The following is an 18807-nucleotide window of genomic DNA, read 5'->3' as shown; positions in this document are numbered from 1 at the left end:
TTGTTCAGCATCATGTTCCTCAGGAAGACACATTTGATACAACTTCCCCAGCTATGAATTATCTATAAGCAAAATTATATTTTTCTCTTCTTTAGGACTATTTTATATGAAAGGGAAAGTAAGTTTCTTTTTGCTTACAAAATCAAATCTCTTCAGCATATATGCCAGTTGAAGGAGGAAAAAAACAATTTACTCCTTCTCCCCACCTATGAAATCCCCCAATTAAAAGTAAGGATACATACATGTTTCATTAAAGTTAATTGTGACATAATTACATTTGATTTATTACACCCAGGATAAATTACCACTTTGTGAGCTAACCCTGCAGTGAGGTCCAGACAAGTAGCCCCCATGGATTTCTGTACAGATGGCCGTGGTCAATCCACATGGAATTTATAACAGGGTCAGGGCCTTAGTTACAGCAGTTTCAATCAGCAACTCTTTGCTAACATCTTATTCCAGGGTTGAAATGTGGCACCATGAAAATGATCTTTAAGATATTTTTCTGATCTGAATCACTATATTCATATGTATGCATTGCTAATAATAAGCTTATGAATAATGACATTAATTTTAATTGCAGAAACTTTATTACTTAATCTATTTAATCTTCACTTGAGTTTATCCACCTTAAAAGCGTGACAACTAAATGGTTTTTAACTGATGTATTTATATGCATCTTTAAAGCACCCATCATTGTAGTATAATAAAGGTGCCAACATTTCCCTCACCCCCACATTTTTAGCCCTACTTCTAGATGGAAGTTTGAAATTCCCCTAAACAGAATATCTATAATTAGTAACAGATATAGAATGGATTCTTATGAGTATTGATGTTAAGGAGTTTTGCAAAGGATATGTGAGAAACAAGATGGGTGAAGTAATATATTTTACTGGAGCAACTTCTATTGGTAAAAGAGACAAGCTTTTGAGCTACACAGAGCTCTGTGTACTCTAGTAGATGCACCTCCACATATAAAAAGGCCACCTACCATTTTTAAAGAATTTCACAGTGGTACACCTTTGTTGTTTTTAAAGCACACAATCTGAAAGGAGAAGTTAAGAGCCTGAGATTAGATGCAGTACTTGAGAGGAGCCAGACTGTGGGGCTGTTGGCTTTTCCAGTGGTCTTGCAGCCTCTTATAGAAACCTTGATAATGGTATGTTTGCTACATTAGCTAAGGCTGCATCCATATTTAACTCATTTTCAGAAATTTAGAGCATAAACTGTGTCAGAACATAGGCCAGAAAGTTTGTTCAAAAATATTTATTTTGCAATAATGATTCTGTATGAACTCAACATATATGCAAAAAAATCAATACCTGCAATTTGCACTGATCACTGGCATAAATCACAACTGGGTTTGCTACTAAAAAATTTTTCAGAAGTAAGTGGCTCATAATGTAGTTACTAATGTAATTTAAACTGTCATCAATACAGTTCCATTCTGAGTTCAGAGAATCGTTACAGTCATTTTGCACAGATGTAAATAACCACACAAGGTGCATGGGAGGAGAGAATCAGGCCTTCTCTCTTCCCCCTACTCATCCTCACATCCCTCCACATAGAGGTCTCCTTCCCATACAGACCCATGACACTTGTCCCCTGGACTCTCCCATCCTCAAAAACAAAGCACCATTCCGGGCCTACAATCCCCTCAAGAATAGACTCTTTCTCCCACTGAAGCTCATTCCATCCCAACTTGCTTCACTTACTTTGGATGTCTTTTATAGGGGCAGCTCCCTTCACTCCTCTCCCATGGCATGATCCAAAATCCATTAACGTCAATGGGAATCTTTCCATTGACTTCCATGGACTTTGGATCAGGCTCCCACTCTTAATGTTTTCTAGGAGCACCTTGCATGACTGCTCCCTCAAGCCTATGCCTGAGGAGTCACACCTTACACACTAAATGAGCAACACAGAGCTATCTCCGCCAGTTCTATTATTGTGCTGACAAGAAGACATTCCCCAGAAACCCTTATCTGCATTTGCTGAACATAAGGACTCTAGGGTAAAGCTGGGCAAAATCTGTCCGACAAAACTTTTTTTGCGTTGAAAAATGCATATTCAGGTTGAATTGAACATTTTGCGAATTTATGTTGAATTTGCTGAATTGTTTTGCTGAAAGAAAAAAGAAAAAAATTCCTAAAAAGTCAAAATGTTTCATTTTGGCATTTTCAAACTGTCATTTCCTTTTGAATTTTACATCCATTTAATTTTTTTTTAAAGGTTAAAAAAAAATCTCAAAACCAAAATGAAACATTTTGAGTCAAAACATTTTGTTCACCCAGACACAAAACATTTTTGACTTTTTTATTTTGCTGAGCAATTCAAAAAACTGTTGTTTCAGGTTGACCTGAAACAATTTTTTTTTTTTAATGTTTTTGGTTTGGCCACTAAACCAAAAAATCAGTTATTCATACAGCTCTATTTTGAGGCATGTCTCTGGATATGTCTCTGTCCCAGAGGCTAAACTAGTGACCTCATTAACACTACAGGGTAATGGATACACTGACCCTCAGGGTATGTCTACTCTACAGTTGCTACAATAACATAGCTAGGGCTCTGCAACCGTGCAATTGTAGGGCAGTAGTGTAGATGCTTCCTATGTTGACAAAAGGGTTTTTTCCATTGATGTAGTTAAACCACCTCTCTGAGATGCGGTAGTTAGGTCAACAGAAGAATTCTTCCATCAACCTAGCTGCATCTACATAGGTCAATCTAATTTTTAAGCGTGGACCAGAGGCGGATTTTACAGTGAAACACAGGGTTCCCTGGCATGGGGCCCCCCAATGAAAGGGGGGCTCATGGCCGGGCAGCTGTGGGGGCAGAAGCTTGGTCCTGCCAGCTCCTGGGGCTCCTGCTGCAGGCTCCGCCCCCACCAGCAGCCAAGCTCCCATCTCCCCCGCCTCCTCCCCCGAGCGCGCTGCGTTCCTGCCCCTCTCCTTCCCTCCCAGTGCTTTCCCTGCTGCGGAACAGCAGTTTGCTGGCACTCTGGGAGGGAGGGAGAGGAGGCGGAGAAGAGGTGGGGGCGGGCCCTTGGGGAAGGAGGTGTAATCGGGGCAGGGCAGAGCAAAGGCGGGGCCCCCACACTCCGCCTACACATATCCCCCTCCCCAGTCCCCTGCCGTGAGCCGCTCAGGCAGGGGGCTAGGGTGGGGCAGAGGGCTGGGAGCACCCCCACGACTCCAGCCTACGACCCCTGCCCTGACTCCTGCACCCCCCCCCCCACATCCCCACCGTTACCCTGAGCACTAAACGGGAGCTCCTGCACACACCCCAACATTCCCACCTGCACCCCTCGCACCAAATGGGAGCTGCCCCAGGTAAATGCTCCACACCCCAACCTCCTGCCCCAACCCTGAGCCCCTTCCTGAATTCTAACTCCTGGCCAGACCCTGCACCCCAACCCCCAGTCTGCTCCTGCACCCTAACTTCCTCCCAGACCCTGCACCCCCAGCCCTGACTCCTGCACCCCCTCACACACACCCAGCCCCCTGCCCTCCATGACTCCTGCACCCCCCTCACAAACTCCCGGCTCTGACTCCTGCACCCCCACCTGCACCCTTTGCACCAAATGGGAGCTGCCCCAGGTAAGTGCTCCACAACCCTGCCCCAGCCCTGAGCCCCCTCCCACACCCTAACTCCAATGTTGCTACAACAACACAAAATTTTCCCAGTAAACCATTTCATTACAGCTCAGTCCAAGTTTACTGAGGTTCACAAACCTTTTGAGCAGACCTGGACTGAGCAAGTCCTCCTTCCCATAGGAGGAATTCATTATTGTGGTGAAAAACCAAACAAAATACAGCAGTCTCCGCTGAGTTTCTCTACCACTTCAGTATCTCTTCATTTGAAGTCAAAATTCAAGGTGACACTTGGGAGGAGGGGATGCAAAACAATAGGAAGCAAATTGGAAAAAGTTTGTTGAAACAACTGCAAATCAAGATCCTAAAGTTTTGAACAGCTTTGCTGGCTCAAGATAGTTCTATTAGACCAGTGGTTCTCAAACTTTTGTACTGGTGACCCCTTTCACATAGCAAGCCTCTGAGTGTGACCCCCCCCGAATAAATTATAAACACTTTTTAATATATTTAACACCATTATAAATGCTGGAGGCAAAGCGGGGTTTGGGGTGGAGGCTGACAGTTCGCGACCCCCCCATGTAATAACCCCGTGACCCCCTGAGGGGTCCCGACCCCCAGTTTGAGAACCCCTGTATTTAACCCTGTTTTCATTTACCACTTAATCACTCATCTGCTCCCACTGCTGGCATATATGTTGACCCAGAATATACCTTTTCATGAATCGGCTAAGCCTCCATCTTCTGATGGCATCTGCCTCCCTGCTGATAGCTTGTAAATGACAATTCTGTTTTCTTTAACACACAGATTACCAGAGAACAATCTTTCATATAACACCATTTGTCTTACACTCTCTTAAATGGTCAATTGACACAATTCAAGTAATAAGGAGTTTATACAGCAGCTTTAACTTCTGTATTATTTTTGCAAAGTTTATCAATTTGCAGAACTACTTAAGACCAAAAGATGAGGTTTGTCAAATATATAAATACAGTAATTGAATTTTAAAAGTCCATTTTAATTTTGTTCCACTGTCTACAATAATCAAGAAGTTGGTCTGATTGCATGATGTTTTATCCTGTGTCAAACAAAATACGAATTTCCATCTAAATAGTATTTGCTTCCAACTTCTCCATTGACAGTGTGAACAGGTATATTTATGAGAAGGGGAAGAAAGATCCTGCTATCGTCATTAATAACGAATTGTGTTTGGACACATCAGTTCCAGAAAACTGTGCCTTTTTATTTGTATGTTATGTCATCTCTACATCACAAACACTAGCTATGCCAATCAGGGATCAACGAACTGGCTTAGGCCTGGTCTACACTAGGAGTTTATGTCGAATTTAGCGCCGTTACATCGAATTAACCCTGCACCCGTCCACACCACGAAGCTATTTAGTTTGACATAGAGCTCTCTTAAATTCGACTTCTGTACTCCTCGAAAACGAGAGGAGTAGCGCTAAATTCGAAATGGCAATATCGAATTAGGCTAGGTGTGGATGGAAATCGACGGTAATAGCTCCGGGAGCTATCCCACAGTGCACCACTCTGTTGACGCTCTGGACAGCAGTTCGAGCTCGGATGCTCTGACCAGCCACACAGGAAAAGCCCCGGGAAAATTTGAATTCCTTTTCCTGTCTGGGCAGTTTGAATCTCATTTTCTGTTTGGACAGCGTGGCGAGCTCAGCAGCACTGGCAACGATGCAGAGCTCTCCAGCAGAGATGGCCGTGCAATCCCAGAATAGAAAGAGGGCCCCAGCATGGACTGATCGGGAAGTCTTGGATCTCATCGCTGTGTGGGGCGATGAGTCCGTGCTTTCAGAGCTGCGCTCCAAAAGAAGGAATGCAAAGATCTACGAGAAGATCTCTAAAGCCATGGCAGAGAGAGGATACAGCCGGGATACAACGCAGTGCCGCGTGAAAATCAAGGAGCTGAGACAAGGCTACCAAAAAACCAAAAAGGCAAACGGACGCTCCGGATCCCAGCCCCACACATCCCGTTTCTACGAGGCACTGCATTCCATCCTAGGTGCGGCCGCCACCACTACCCCACCACTGACCGTGGACTCTGAGGATGGGATATTGTCCACGGCCGGTTCCTCGTCGGAAATGTTAGCGGACGGGGAAGATGAGGAAGGAGATGAGGAGGACGAGGCAGTCGACAGCGCTTGCACCGCTGATTTCCCCGACAGCCAGGAGCTCTTCATCACCCTTACCGAGATCCCCTACCAACCGTCCCCATCCATTACCCCGGACACCGAATCAGGGGAAGGATCAAGCAGTGAGTGCTTTAAACATCTAAACATTTATTTTTAACATAACTGGAATATTTATATTGTTAACAATGGGGTTTTCATTCACTCATTTAAACATAGAAACTTTTATTTATAAGACAACAGGAATATTAATAATATCAGCAATTGGGTGTTCATGATTTCTTTGCCTTAGGCAACTATTTAGTCCCAACTATGTAAAAAAAATCAAATAATGTCCGGATTTTCATGATTAGGCAACCACAGGACGCTCCACTCTGTAGTCCCTTCCAGTGCAGTTACACCAAAATACGGTCTATATGTCCGGGAATTGATACAAAGTCCTCCTGGGAGAGCTCAGCATAGCTCTCCTGGAGGTACTGCTCAAGCCTGCGCATCAGGTTCCTTGACAGGGCGATCTTGTTAGGTCCACCGTGGTACGACACGTTCCCACGCCATGACTCTATCAAGTAGTCCGGGATCATAGCACGGCAGAGCATGGCGGCATACGGCCCGGGCTTCTGCATGCTCTCCCGAAGCATCCGTCCCCTGTCGCTCTCCGAGATCCTCATCAGCGTGATGTCGCACATGACGCCCTGCTTTGAATTAGGGAGGGGAATGTTAGTATTGGGACTGCTTTACAGCCACGCGGTGGAGGCGGCAGAGGGGCAGCATACAGGGACCTTTCCCTGGGACAGCCGCGAGGTGGTGGGACAGGGGCAGAGCTCATGCTTCCCTGATTGCTGCCAGCAGAGAGTGGCATTGCTTTCAGTGCGAAAGGAGCCCAGTGCTACTATTAAAGTTTTAAGATGCCACAAGTCTACGGCTTACCATGTTTTCCTGCTACAAAAGTAGAGGTGTCCTGCCACGCTTCTCAGATTGCAACTGCAAGACCCCAGGCACTGAAGGCGAGGGCCGAAAATTCGACCTTGTCCTGAGTGCGCATGTGAAAGGTGCAGTGCATGGTGTTGTTCACAGAGAAAGACTATGTTCTTTGTTAGCAACTTCATTTATCTGTCTCAGGAATTCACTCCCTTTTTCCCATTCCCACAGACACATCTGCGACTGTCTCCCAACCCAGCCTGGCATCACACTCCCAGAGGCTAGCGCAGATTAGGAGGAGGAAGAAGAAGACGCGTGAGGACATGTTCTATGAACTTATGGACTGCTCACGAGCGCAGGCAGCCCAGACGACACAGTGGAGGGAGAACTTGTCACAAATGCACCGAGCAGTCATGGAACGGGAGGAGAGGTGGCGCCAGGAAGACCAGCAGGCTACTCAAACCCTGCTTGGACTAATGAGGGAGCAAACGGAGACGCTCCGGCGCCTTGTGGATGTTCTGCAAGACCGGAAGCAGGAGGACAGAGCCCCGCTGCAGTCTATCTCTAACCGCCCTCCCCCGCCACAAAGTCCCACACCCCCTTCACCAAAAGTCCAAAGAAGGAGGGGCGGCAAGGGCCGTTAAAACTTTCAGTCAACCCCTGCAGACTGCTGTTACACTAGAAGGCTCTCGTTCCACAAAGTTTGAAAAGTCCTTTCCTACCCATCTCACACAAACCCCCGTCCAAGTTTTCTCCCCCCCCTTTTCATGTGCGGTTCATAATAAAATATTTTTTTCTGTTAAGTACTGTTTCCAAGATTTTCTTTTAGAGGAGATTCTGTCTGAAGGGGGGGAAGGGGTTTGGTAATTGGACAGGACAGTCACCTTAAGGAGGCTACAGAGGCGGGGGCAGGTCCAGCATCAGGACACATACACAGTGCAGTCACCAGTTACCCTGGTGAGTCTGGGAGGTGGTTTTCATGTTCTGGGGGGCGGGGGGGTTGATCTGTGACTTTGTGGCGGGGGAGGGCAGTTAGAGAACTTATGCCGCGGTCCTTATCCTGGATCACAGAGCCACGCAGCAGGGGGTCTGTAACCCTCCGCCCCCTGCCAGAAAGTCACTTGGCCGACACATACACGCAGTCCAGGCCAGGACTGCTGGCAGGCTCCGTTGAAACAACCAATCCACCACTGCGGAGCCTGTCATTCCCGGAGTTTTGAAGCATCATTTGCATCAGAACACTAAACCCGCCCCCCGCCACAGTCTGCGTCCCCGGTTTAAAACATTCCCGCGAAAACAGTAAGAAAGAGAACGTTGTTCATTAACAAAACGGAACAGATTTTATTTGTTGGGAAGGTGGGGAAGGGGGTATGTAACTTGGAAGGATAGTCAACAGTAACTGGGTAAAGAAACGGGGGCAGGTTCAGCATCTGTGTCCACAAACTAAACAGTCACTGGAGACCCTGCTCAGTCAGGAACCTAGCTTTCAAAGCCTCCCTGATGCACAGCGCGTCCCGCTGGGATCTTCTAATCGCCCGGCTGTCTGGCTGGGCGTAATCAGCAGCCAGGCTACTTGCCTCAACCTCCCACCCCGCCATGAAGGTCTCCCCCTTGCTCTCACACAGATTGTGGAGCACACAGCAAGCAGCTATCACAATGGGGATATTGGTTTCGCTGAGATCACAGCGAGTGAGTAAGCTTCTCCATCTCCCCTTGAGACGGCCAAAGGCACACTCCACCACCATTCTGCACTTGCTCAAACGGTAGTTGAAAAGTTCTTTTTCTGAGTCCAGGGCGCCAGTATAGGGCTTCATGAGCCAGGGCATTAGCGGGTATGCAGGGTCCCCGAGGATCACTGTAGGCATCTCCACATCCCCAAGACTTATTTTGTGCTCCGGGAAGTAAAGACCTTCCTGCAGCCGTCTAAACAGACCAGAGTTCCTGAAAACACGAGCGTCATGAACCTTGCCCGGCCATCCGACGTTGATGTTCGTAAAACGTCCCCTGTGGTCCACCAGTGCTTGCAGCACCATAGAAAAGTAGCCCTTTCTGTTAATGTACTGGCTGGCCTGGTGGTCCGGTCCCAGGATAGGGATGTGAGTCCCATCTATAGCCTCACCGCAGTTTGGGAATCCCATCTCGGGAAAGCCATCTATGATGAGCTCCACGTTTCCCAGGGTCACTACCTTTGATAGCAGTACCTTGACGATTGCCTTGGCTACTTGCATGACAGCAACCCCCACGGTAGACTTGCCCACGCCAAAGTGGTTCGCGACTGACCGGTAGCTGTCTGGCGTTGCAAGCTTCCAGAGGGCTATGGCCACTCGCTTCTGGACAGTCAGGGCTGCTCGCATCCGGGTGTCCTTTCGCTTCAGGGCAGGGGACAGCAACTCACACAGTTCGAGGAAAGTCCCCTTCCGCATGCGAAAGTTTCGCAGCCACTGGGATTCATCCCAGACCTGCAGCACTATGCGGTCCCACCAGTCCGTGCTTGTTTCCAGGGCCCAGAATCGCCATTCCACAGTATCCATAAGACCCAGTGACACCGAGATGTCCTGGGCGCAGGGTCTCGTGGTTTCTGAGAGCTCTGAGCTACTCTCCGAATTCATGCCCTCACGGTGGTGCCGTAGCCTCCTCTCCTGATTTCTCTGCAGCTGCCTCTGGTAAAGGTGGATGAGAAGCTGCGAGGCGTTGAGAACTGCCACAACTGCAGCGATGGTCGCAGCGGGATCCATGCTCGCACTGCTGTGGCGTCCGCGCTGTCACTGATCAGAAAAGTGCGCGAACTGATTTCCCGCCGGCGCTTTCAGGGAGGGAGGGAGGGAGGGCGGGAGTGACGGACGGATGATGACAGGCACCCAAAAGCACCCTCGACACATTTTTTTACCCAGAAGGCATTTGGGGCTCGACCCAGAATTCCAATGGGCAGCGGGGACTGCGGGAACTGTGGGATAGCTGCCCACAGTGCACCGCTTCCAATGTCGACGCTTGCCCCGTTAGTGTGGACTCACAAAGTCTCACAAAGTCGAATTACTGTCCTTAGTGTGGACACACACGTTCGACTTTGTAATATCGATTCCACATATTCGATTTAACTAAAATCGAACTACTCTCGTAGTGTAGACATACCCTTAGATACTGTAAAAAATCCACTGCCACCCATTTTCAAGGCTTCAACTCTTGTTAGTGCCAAATTCAACCCAAACCTTTTCTGAGATTTTGTAATTTTCATATACCTTTTATTTCACATCTGGTTTCCAGTCAGGACTGAACCCAAAACAGTATGAATAACATGAGAAAAATTGTTTTCATTGTACTTCTGGCAAAGAATCAAAATGGTAAGTGCCAAAATACAGGAAGGCAATCCATTTCATGCTATATTCTCTTGCCTTCAGATGAATTGATTCATAGATTCCAAGGCCAGACAGGACCATTGTGATCATCTAGTCCAGCGGTTCTCAAACTGTGGGTTGAGACCCCAAAGTAGGTTGCGATCCCATTTTAATGGTGTCACCAGGGCTGACTTAGACTTAGCCTGGGGCAGAAGCCCTTGAGCTTGGGCTTTGCCCCCTTCCATCCAGGGTGATGGGGCTCGGGCTTTGGCTTTGCCCCCCCCCACGGGGCGATGGGGCTTGGGCAGGCTCAGGCTTCAGTCCCCACTCCTGGGGTCATATAGTCATTTTTGTTGTCAGAAGGGGGTTGCAGTGCAATGAAGTTTGAGAACCGCCGATCTAGTCTGACCTCCCATATAACTCAGGCCATAGAACTTCCCCAAAATATTTCCTAGAGCAGATTTTTTAAAAAAAATCCAATCTTTTAAAAATTGTCAGTGATGGACACCTGTTGGTAAATTCTTCCAATGGTTAATCACCCTCACTGCCAAATATTTACACCTTATTTTCAGTCTGAATTTGTCTAGCTTCAATTTCCAGCCATTGTATCATGTTAGACCTTTCTCTCCTAGATAGAAGACCCCATTATTAAATGTTTGTTCCCAGGGCCGGCGCAACCCATTAGGCGACCTAGACGGTCGCCTAGGGCGCTGTGATTTGGGGGGCGGCGACCGCGGCGGTATTTCCACGGTGGGACCTTCCGCCGCCTCTGTGGGGGGGTGGCATTTCGGGGCGGGACCTTCCGCCGCCTAGGGCAGCAGAAAAGCTGGCGGCGCTCCTGTTTGTTCCCCATGTACATACTTACTATAATTAAGTCACCCCTTAACCCTCTCTTTGTTAAGCTAAATAAATTGAGCTCTTGGAGTCTATCACTCAGTTGGGGAGGAATGGATATCTTAAAGGACACAAGAAAAGCAGGAGGTTTTTTATCTCATTATGGGGGACGGGGGCTGCCTGCAGCCCCTGAAACAACAAGGAAAGCAGGCAACATTAATCACATTCTGAATGTTGGGAAGATGGGAATGGGCCTTCGGGGAACTGGCCTACCATGCTGGCACCTGAAGATACCAAAGGACAGAGTTGGATTTTCTACAATCATCCTGATTTTAACAGGACAGTCTCATATCTGACAAGCAGTGCTTGTGAGACATTTGAATCACTTTTGTTTCATGGTGTGGTGACATTCTGCACAGTATAGAAATTGCCCCCAGGCACTAATACCTTCCTGCGTGACTCACCACCAAGACATAACATCATCATAACGGATAAGGGAATCTCATCAAACATGTTTGTTGTGGGGAAGGGAGTAGCAAAAGCCTCTGATTTCACATGAAATTGGCAGATTTTGCAGGGGTTTTATCCAAATGCACATGGAGATATCAGCTAATTGTGCATTTGAAATGCCAGACAAACCTGAGGAGCTACATCGGCATGAAAACAGAAGTTTGGGGCCTTATTCTCCAGCCACAGGATTCAAGTAACTCCCACTGATGTTGGGTTTGGCTTTGGCCCCCCCACGCAGGGCGGTGGGGCTTGGGCAGGCTCAGGCTTCAGTCCCCGCTCCTGGGGTCATATAGTAATTTTTGTTGTCAGAAGGGGGTCGCAGTGCAATGAAGTTTGAGAACCGCTGATCTAGTCTGACCTCCCGTATAACTCAGGCCATAGAACTTCCCCAAAATAATTCCTAGAGCAGATTTTTAAAAAAACATCCAATCTTGTTTTAAAAATTGTCAGTGATGGACACCTGTTGGTAAATTCCCACTGATGTCAGTGGGAGTAACTGTATTTCAATTCAGGACTTAGGCCCTTGGTTTCCAAGAATTAATTTACTCCTGCTGTTTGTTCCACACTTGAAGTCATAATTCTCCATTTGGAGTATCACAAGTGGTTGCTGTGGAAATGATTTTGAGATCATAAACACCAGCTTATGGCTTCAGGAAAATAAGCAGCAGGAACAAATGAACTCTTCAGAAACAAAAGACCTTGGTTTGCTTTCAAATAGCTCTTCTAATAAAATGTTAAAAAAAACACCCTGATAACGTGCCACTTGGATACCACCATCCTCATCATCAACAAATCTTACAGTAAAATGACATCATTTTACTGTGACTAACGTCGAGAGTGCAGTCCATTGTTGCCATGTAGTACTTGCTTTGCTAAGCCACATCACTATGTTATCAAGCAGCTTCCTTGCCATAAGGTCAATCAATTCATTTTGAATTGTTTTGCTGCAGTAATGGTCCATAGCTTCTTTACGAACTACTCAACGTAGGTGCTAACACATGACCTTGTTGTATTTGCCAATGAGTTCTACCAAACCGAGGAAATTACCATTATGTTCAGTGAAAAACTTATCCAACGACCCCTGGAAAGCCAAATTATTCTTTGCAAGGAAGAGGGTAACTGAGATCAAAAGCTCGAGCACATCTCTCCAATGCTTGGTTTCTATATTAATAAGGCACTGGTTTTCTGCATCTATGCATTTATTGAACTTGAGCCTGGACTCGACCACCATCCATTTGAAATAGGCCGTAAAATGGCCAGGTGATTTTTCATGTTGCTTCAGAGCATCAGCTAAATTATGCCAGTAATTGTACCTGGAAAGCGCAAGCAACGATTTCACGTTCTTGTCAAATATTTTGCAACAAAAACAGAACACTTTGTCAGTTGATTTTGAGTAAACTAGCCAATGCTGATTCAGTTTCTCACCATTCTCGAGCACCCTTTCCTGGTGTGACTTTGAGAAGTGTCATTTCTGCTCATTTACTGGAAATGTCATATCCTCAATTTTGCCTGGCCTGTTCAAAATTGTATGATCAATATTGTCAGAGTTTAGGACCGCCGGCCATAAGGCAGGATCTGATGTATCAATTTGTGGTGTGCAATTTTTCTCAGTGCTGTTTCTGTCATCGATTCTCCATCACTTTCCTCACATTTCCATTCCTTATCTTCAGGTAAATCTGCTAATTCCTTAGTAATAGGATTTCCATCATTTATGCTTTGTTCCTCAATTTCTTCTGTACTAGGACAATCACTACTGCGTAAGGCCGGGTCTATGTTGTTCTGTTTCAGATATTTTCCCATCAAATTTGCCCCTTGCTGCAAACTAGATTGGAAATGAGCTTTTCGCTTCCTATACTAAGCTTCTGAAGGCTTCTTCAGGGGCATCTTTTATTTTCTATGGGGGAAAACAGAAAGTATTAGGGAAAGCAAAAGTCTTATGTTCCGCAGTCTTAGGAAGTCATCAAACATTACGTGTTAAGCACGGCAAAAGAAGTAACGGTATTTCTTTTATATTGTTGTGTAAATAGGGGTTTGATAGATATCTCTGGCATCTCATTAAAAATGTCCTTTATTAGTTGCTACTTGCACTCTTCAAGTCTTAAAACACAAGTACACTTTCACAATTTCACAATAAAACAAGATTCACAATATTGCAGCTAGGCTCTCACTTCACTTCATTCCTATATCTCACTGACTGCCTGGCAATGCCCCGCCTCTTATATGCCCATGAGGGCATGGTTGACAACATTCTAGGAGGTTCAAAGAAAATTTAATTCTCAGAAAGTCTGGAAGGTTCCATGAGATTCTACAAAGGTCCAGAATATTCTAGGAGGTTAGTGAAAAATGAATCCACATATGGAATACCTGAAATATTTTACTTCAAACATTCTGTTTTCCCTTTTGTCACTAACAACAAAAACAGCACCCTGAACCCAGCCCCCCACAAACCCAGCACGCCAAGGATGTCAGATGGGTCTCCTGCCCCTAAATCCGCCCCTGCACACAGCTCAAACAGCTACCTATGGGACCAAGCAAAAATAGTTGCCTAGGAAAGGAGGCCTTAACTAAAGGTCAAACAGTATAGATATTATAATAAATAGGAATAATAATATTTGAATTCGTACAGTTTAATTCGTCTATGACTGGCGCGGTAGCAGCCAAGTGGAGATATGCTTAGAGACAATCTTCATGTAGTGAGAGTACTAAGGCAGACTGTTGTATGTGGGCCAGAGGGAGCACACTGTATAATGCACCCTACTATCAGTGCAAAAGGGAACAGCATGTTGTTTCATTCAGCCTGCTGCTAAAGATGAGTTCTCGGGCAGGGGGAGGGAAGTGGCCTTGTCCCCAGTACAACTAGGTAGGTGTGCTTGCTAATCCCATCTATGGTTGTTTACATGGAACAAATCACTGGATAATCTAGGCTCAGAATTCTTTGCAGGACCTAATCCTTAGTCCAGGATTCATTATATATTTTTGTATAATTGGTTTTATTTATTTTTGCTCTAAAACAATCTTTAAATAAAAATGAAAAGAGCACCAGTCTTGTAAAATGTGGGATGTGGCAATGGTGCTTTTGGCATGTGAAAATAGTAGTACTACATGTTAGCAAGTTTCAAGTCCTATTGAAAAAGAAGAACTAGCTTTATTAATAAACATTTTGCTGAGTCAAATAAGTCGTCCAAAAGTATATTTACAATGGTTTTCTAGCATTCTCATGGGAAATGTATGTTGCAATAAGGGTGATTTTCACTCAAAGTTGATGACATTTGTTTTAATTTATTTTCTCTTTATGCTTTTATGTGTGAAACTAGAGAATGAGTGAAATTTATTTTTAATTTATTTTCCCTTTTAATTTATTTAATTTCCCTTTTAATTTATTTTCTCTTTATGCTTTTATGTGTGAAATTAGAGAATGTGTGAAATTATGGAAATAAGAGAGACAAGAGTTGGAAAACTGAGAAATTGAGAGGTGAAGGAATTTTTAATTAAATGATTTACATTTTTTAATGTTTGTTTTGATTAATACACATATCATTCTTAACAAACACTTGAGAGAAAAGTTCTTTTTGTTAAAGATTCAAATCCTTACACTCACAGGCAGCGCATGAACCACTGGCTGTGGGAAGCTAGCCCCTAACCCCGCTCCTTCCACGCGAGGTCCTGTCCCTTCCACATGCCCCATAACCCAGAGCCCTCCCAACCACGGCCACCGGCCCCCGCCCCAGGCTGGCTAGTGCTCGCAGCCCCCCCAGCCCCAGAGCGCCAGAGGGAGAGTGCACCGTGCCACCATAGTCCCCCAGCCCAAGGAAGGCATGCAACGTGGCCCCAGCCCCTGAAGCCAAGCAGCACCGCCAAAGCAGGTTCCAGGGGCGGAGTGTGAGCGGGGCCACACCAGGCTGTTTGGGGAGGCACAGCCTCCCCTACCCACCACCCAGGCTTACACTCCTCCTTTTGAGGAGTGAGACAGTTTCCTGAGGAGTCCTCCAGTAAAAAGAGGGAAGATAAGACTTAATCTAAGATGTATTTCTAAGGTCAAAAACAAATGGAAAGGAACCTTTAAAACAAAACAATCCCCTCTTCCCTCTATCGACTCTCCCCCCAAAACAACAACCTTTCGTGCCTTCTTTACACATAATTAAACATGAAAAACTATGCTAAAAAGAACATTCGGTTTGCAAAGTGAATCAATCAAAAGATAGGACATGCCAAAAGTAAGGTTGCCTAGGCAACCTTAATTTGGCTCCTTGTGCTTATGTATTATGATACCATCTTTAATTAAATGATCACATACTATTTCTTCCACAGGACCCCACCTCATTCAGTGCACAGGATGGACAGTGCTCATTTTACTGAGCAGCTCTTCGATGTTTTGTTTTATCCTCAGTTTAATGTGTAGCCCCAGCCTTATTTACTGCACGTTACTCAAACCCTGCTTTGAATACAGAATTATTAATTTCCTCATGGGCTTTCCTATGGGCTTTGCTACAATATCTCAGTGCTTCACAAATATTTAATTTATTTAATTAATTTCACAATTAATTTTTCTTTGCAACATCCTTATGAGATGAGGGCTGGTATTATCCCCATTTTACAGATGGAGAATTGAGGTACAGAGATATTAATGTAAAGAGTATCCACTAATTTTGAGTGCCGAAGTTGACCTGATTTTTCAGATTGTAACATTATATACACTTTACATGTTCAAAGCACAGCTCCATTGACTTCAGTTGCAGCTGTGAGTGCTATGCACTTCTGCAAATCAGATTCCATGGTCGCAAGTTGAGCAGAAAATGAGGAACACACAGTCAGTGGCCACCTGTGAAAAGTTTGGTTAAAGGGACTTGCCCAGGATCACATAAAAACTCTATGGCAAAGGCAGGGATAGAATCCATTTCCCCAGGGCATCATTCAACTGCCTTACCCATGAGACCATCCTTTCTCATTCTGCAGTCACCTGCCTCATCCACAACGCACCTTCCAACTTCTGCTACAAATGAGTTAAAGGTCCTGATTCATCCTCAGAGCAGGTACATCAAACGAGGCAGGGGTCCTGCAGAAAATATAGTCTGAAGTCATATCGTTATTTTTTTTAACCTGGGCAAAAAAACCATATTTTTCCCTAATCTCATTCTTACAAATGGTTGAACCATTTTGGCTGAAGTTTTCTAAAATTATTCAGCCTGAGACAACATCTCGCGTGGAAAATTTCTGCCCAAATAATTATGTCAGAGTCTTTTGGCATTTCCACTGGAAAGCTTTTTTAACATCCTTATAATGCAGCTATTAAAACTGACTTTTGAGATTCAACAAGAAATACAGGTTATCAGCCTGCCAATGAATTATTTTATAACCCACTGACGAAGCATGGGGTGGTGTGAAAGGAGACTGATATCTAATGCCATATCACAGGCACTGAAAAAAAAAAACAGTGGTTCTATTCTGCTTCACTTACCTCAGTGGGCCCTGCATTCCTTCTGCGCGCACAACACAAGAAATTCAGGAGCAGCCCCAAAATAGACTTTGCCCAAAATGATGTGAAGAGTCTGGTTTAAACTGAGAAAAGTAAGGAAACATACAGTTTGGTTTGAAGTATCAGGGGGTAGCCGTGTTAGTCTGTATCCATAAAAACAACAAGGAGTCTGGTGGCACCTTAAAGACTAACAGATTTATTTGGGCATAAGCTTTCGTGGGTAAAAAACCTAGACTCTGCCAGGCCTGTTATTTATGACTCTCCTTGTGTCATGTCAAATTTAGATTGCAAGCTCTCTGGCACAAGGACCTCATTTATATTTGTTTCTGTGAGATGCCTGGCACCCTTTTGGGTGTTTGAAAATTGAAAAAAATAATTCTAATTAGCCACCACCGTATGTGACATTAAATACATAATGCTGTACAAGGGGATGATTTGTTACAGAACGGCAATATTAGGTCCTGATTCAGAAAAGCACTTAAGCATAAGCTTAACTTTCAGCACATATTTAAAGTTAAGCACATGCTTAAGTGCTTTCCTGGATAGGAAGGGGCTTACATACATGCTTAATGGCTTTACATCATTGGGGCCGTCCATGTTTTGTCACTTTAGACTTTGTGATTTTACTGTAGATTTTTGTATTTCATAAAGTGAAATAGTTGAATTGGTTAATGATTAATAGCACAGTTGGTAAGATCTTGGAGGGCAGCCATGGACAATGGCTAAATGCCTATTTTAAACAAATTTTTCTTCTCTCCCTGTTTTCTTACAAAAACTAAAATATTCAATAATGTACATTTTTAAAGAGAAGTCACATCCAAAATATTATTCACTAATGAGTTGTTATTTTGTTTTTGTCCGATTCATCATTACTGTCAAAAATGTATTTCCTAGCATTAAATCCTAGCATTATCAAATCCACATTGGGAAAGTGAAAGGAGAAATTATGAGATCAGTTTTTAGCTGGGGGTTGGGGAATTCCATAATGTTTGCATTGTATAAACCCTAAGGTGTGGCATAACTGTCAGTTTTCTTGCATTACAGCTTAATTCAATGACAAAAACACAATTTGTATGTCCCTCTCTTTAAGGAAATATTAGACTTTTTAAAAGTATATTTGACTATTTCATCTTGTGTGGTTGGTGAGTGGAGAGATGGGGGCAATTCACCCACCCCAAACTTCTTAGTTTTTTGTCCTGATTCCTTTTTTTCTCAGTCAACCATTACATGAGGGAACTTCTGATTATGGGGTTTCTTGCACCTTAAAATGAAATTGAGGTGAATGAGGCCATGCAAAAGCCAAACCAGGAAAATAATTTCACATACAATTCCAAAAAACATAAATCAAAGTTGTCCATCAAATAACTATAAATATATAGTTGAATAACATGAACTCAGTATAGAGATTACGGACACGTCTCCTACTTCGCTATTGAGATATGGAATAGAACATTCTTTAACACCAGTTTATAAAAATCCCCCAACCCTAAATGCTTCCTCAGCACTTCCCTGATGATAGGGGAAACATTTGCAAAACATAAGCAGTTTATGTCCACTGTGGCAAACAGCCGATGCTACTGTGGTGGGACCTGTGCTTTTCCTTAGTGGGGTAGGTTGGGGCACCACCCCGTGTCCCTGTTCTTGGGTGCCAGGAGCTCCGCTAGTGCCCCGGGAAGGCGGGAGAGGAGGGTAGCGGGGAAGGGTCTGCTCCCTACTCAGTCCCAGCATCTTCAGCTCCTCGGGCTTCTTATCCTCTTCCCCCTTGGGTAAGGTTACCCTCGGTCCTTGATGCTAGGGGGAGTCTCCCTGCTCTGCCTGGGCAAGGTCTCCTTTTCTCTAGTCCTCTGGTCTTTCAGTTCACAGCAATACTCCTCAAACTCTAGTCATCTCTCCTTTTTCCCTTGTCTGACTGGGCCTTAATTGGCTACAGGTGCTCCAATTGACCTGTAGTAACCTTTCCCTAGTCTACAGGGAACCAGGCCTTGATCAACCTA

Source organism: Emys orbicularis, chromosome 1 (genome assembly GCF_028017835.1).
Source record: "Emys orbicularis isolate rEmyOrb1 chromosome 1, rEmyOrb1.hap1, whole genome shotgun sequence".
NCBI classification, from domain to species: Eukaryota; Metazoa; Chordata; order Testudines; family Emydidae; genus Emys; species Emys orbicularis.
The sequence above is the reverse complement of the archived record's forward strand: the minus strand, read 5'-3'. Positions refer to the sequence as shown.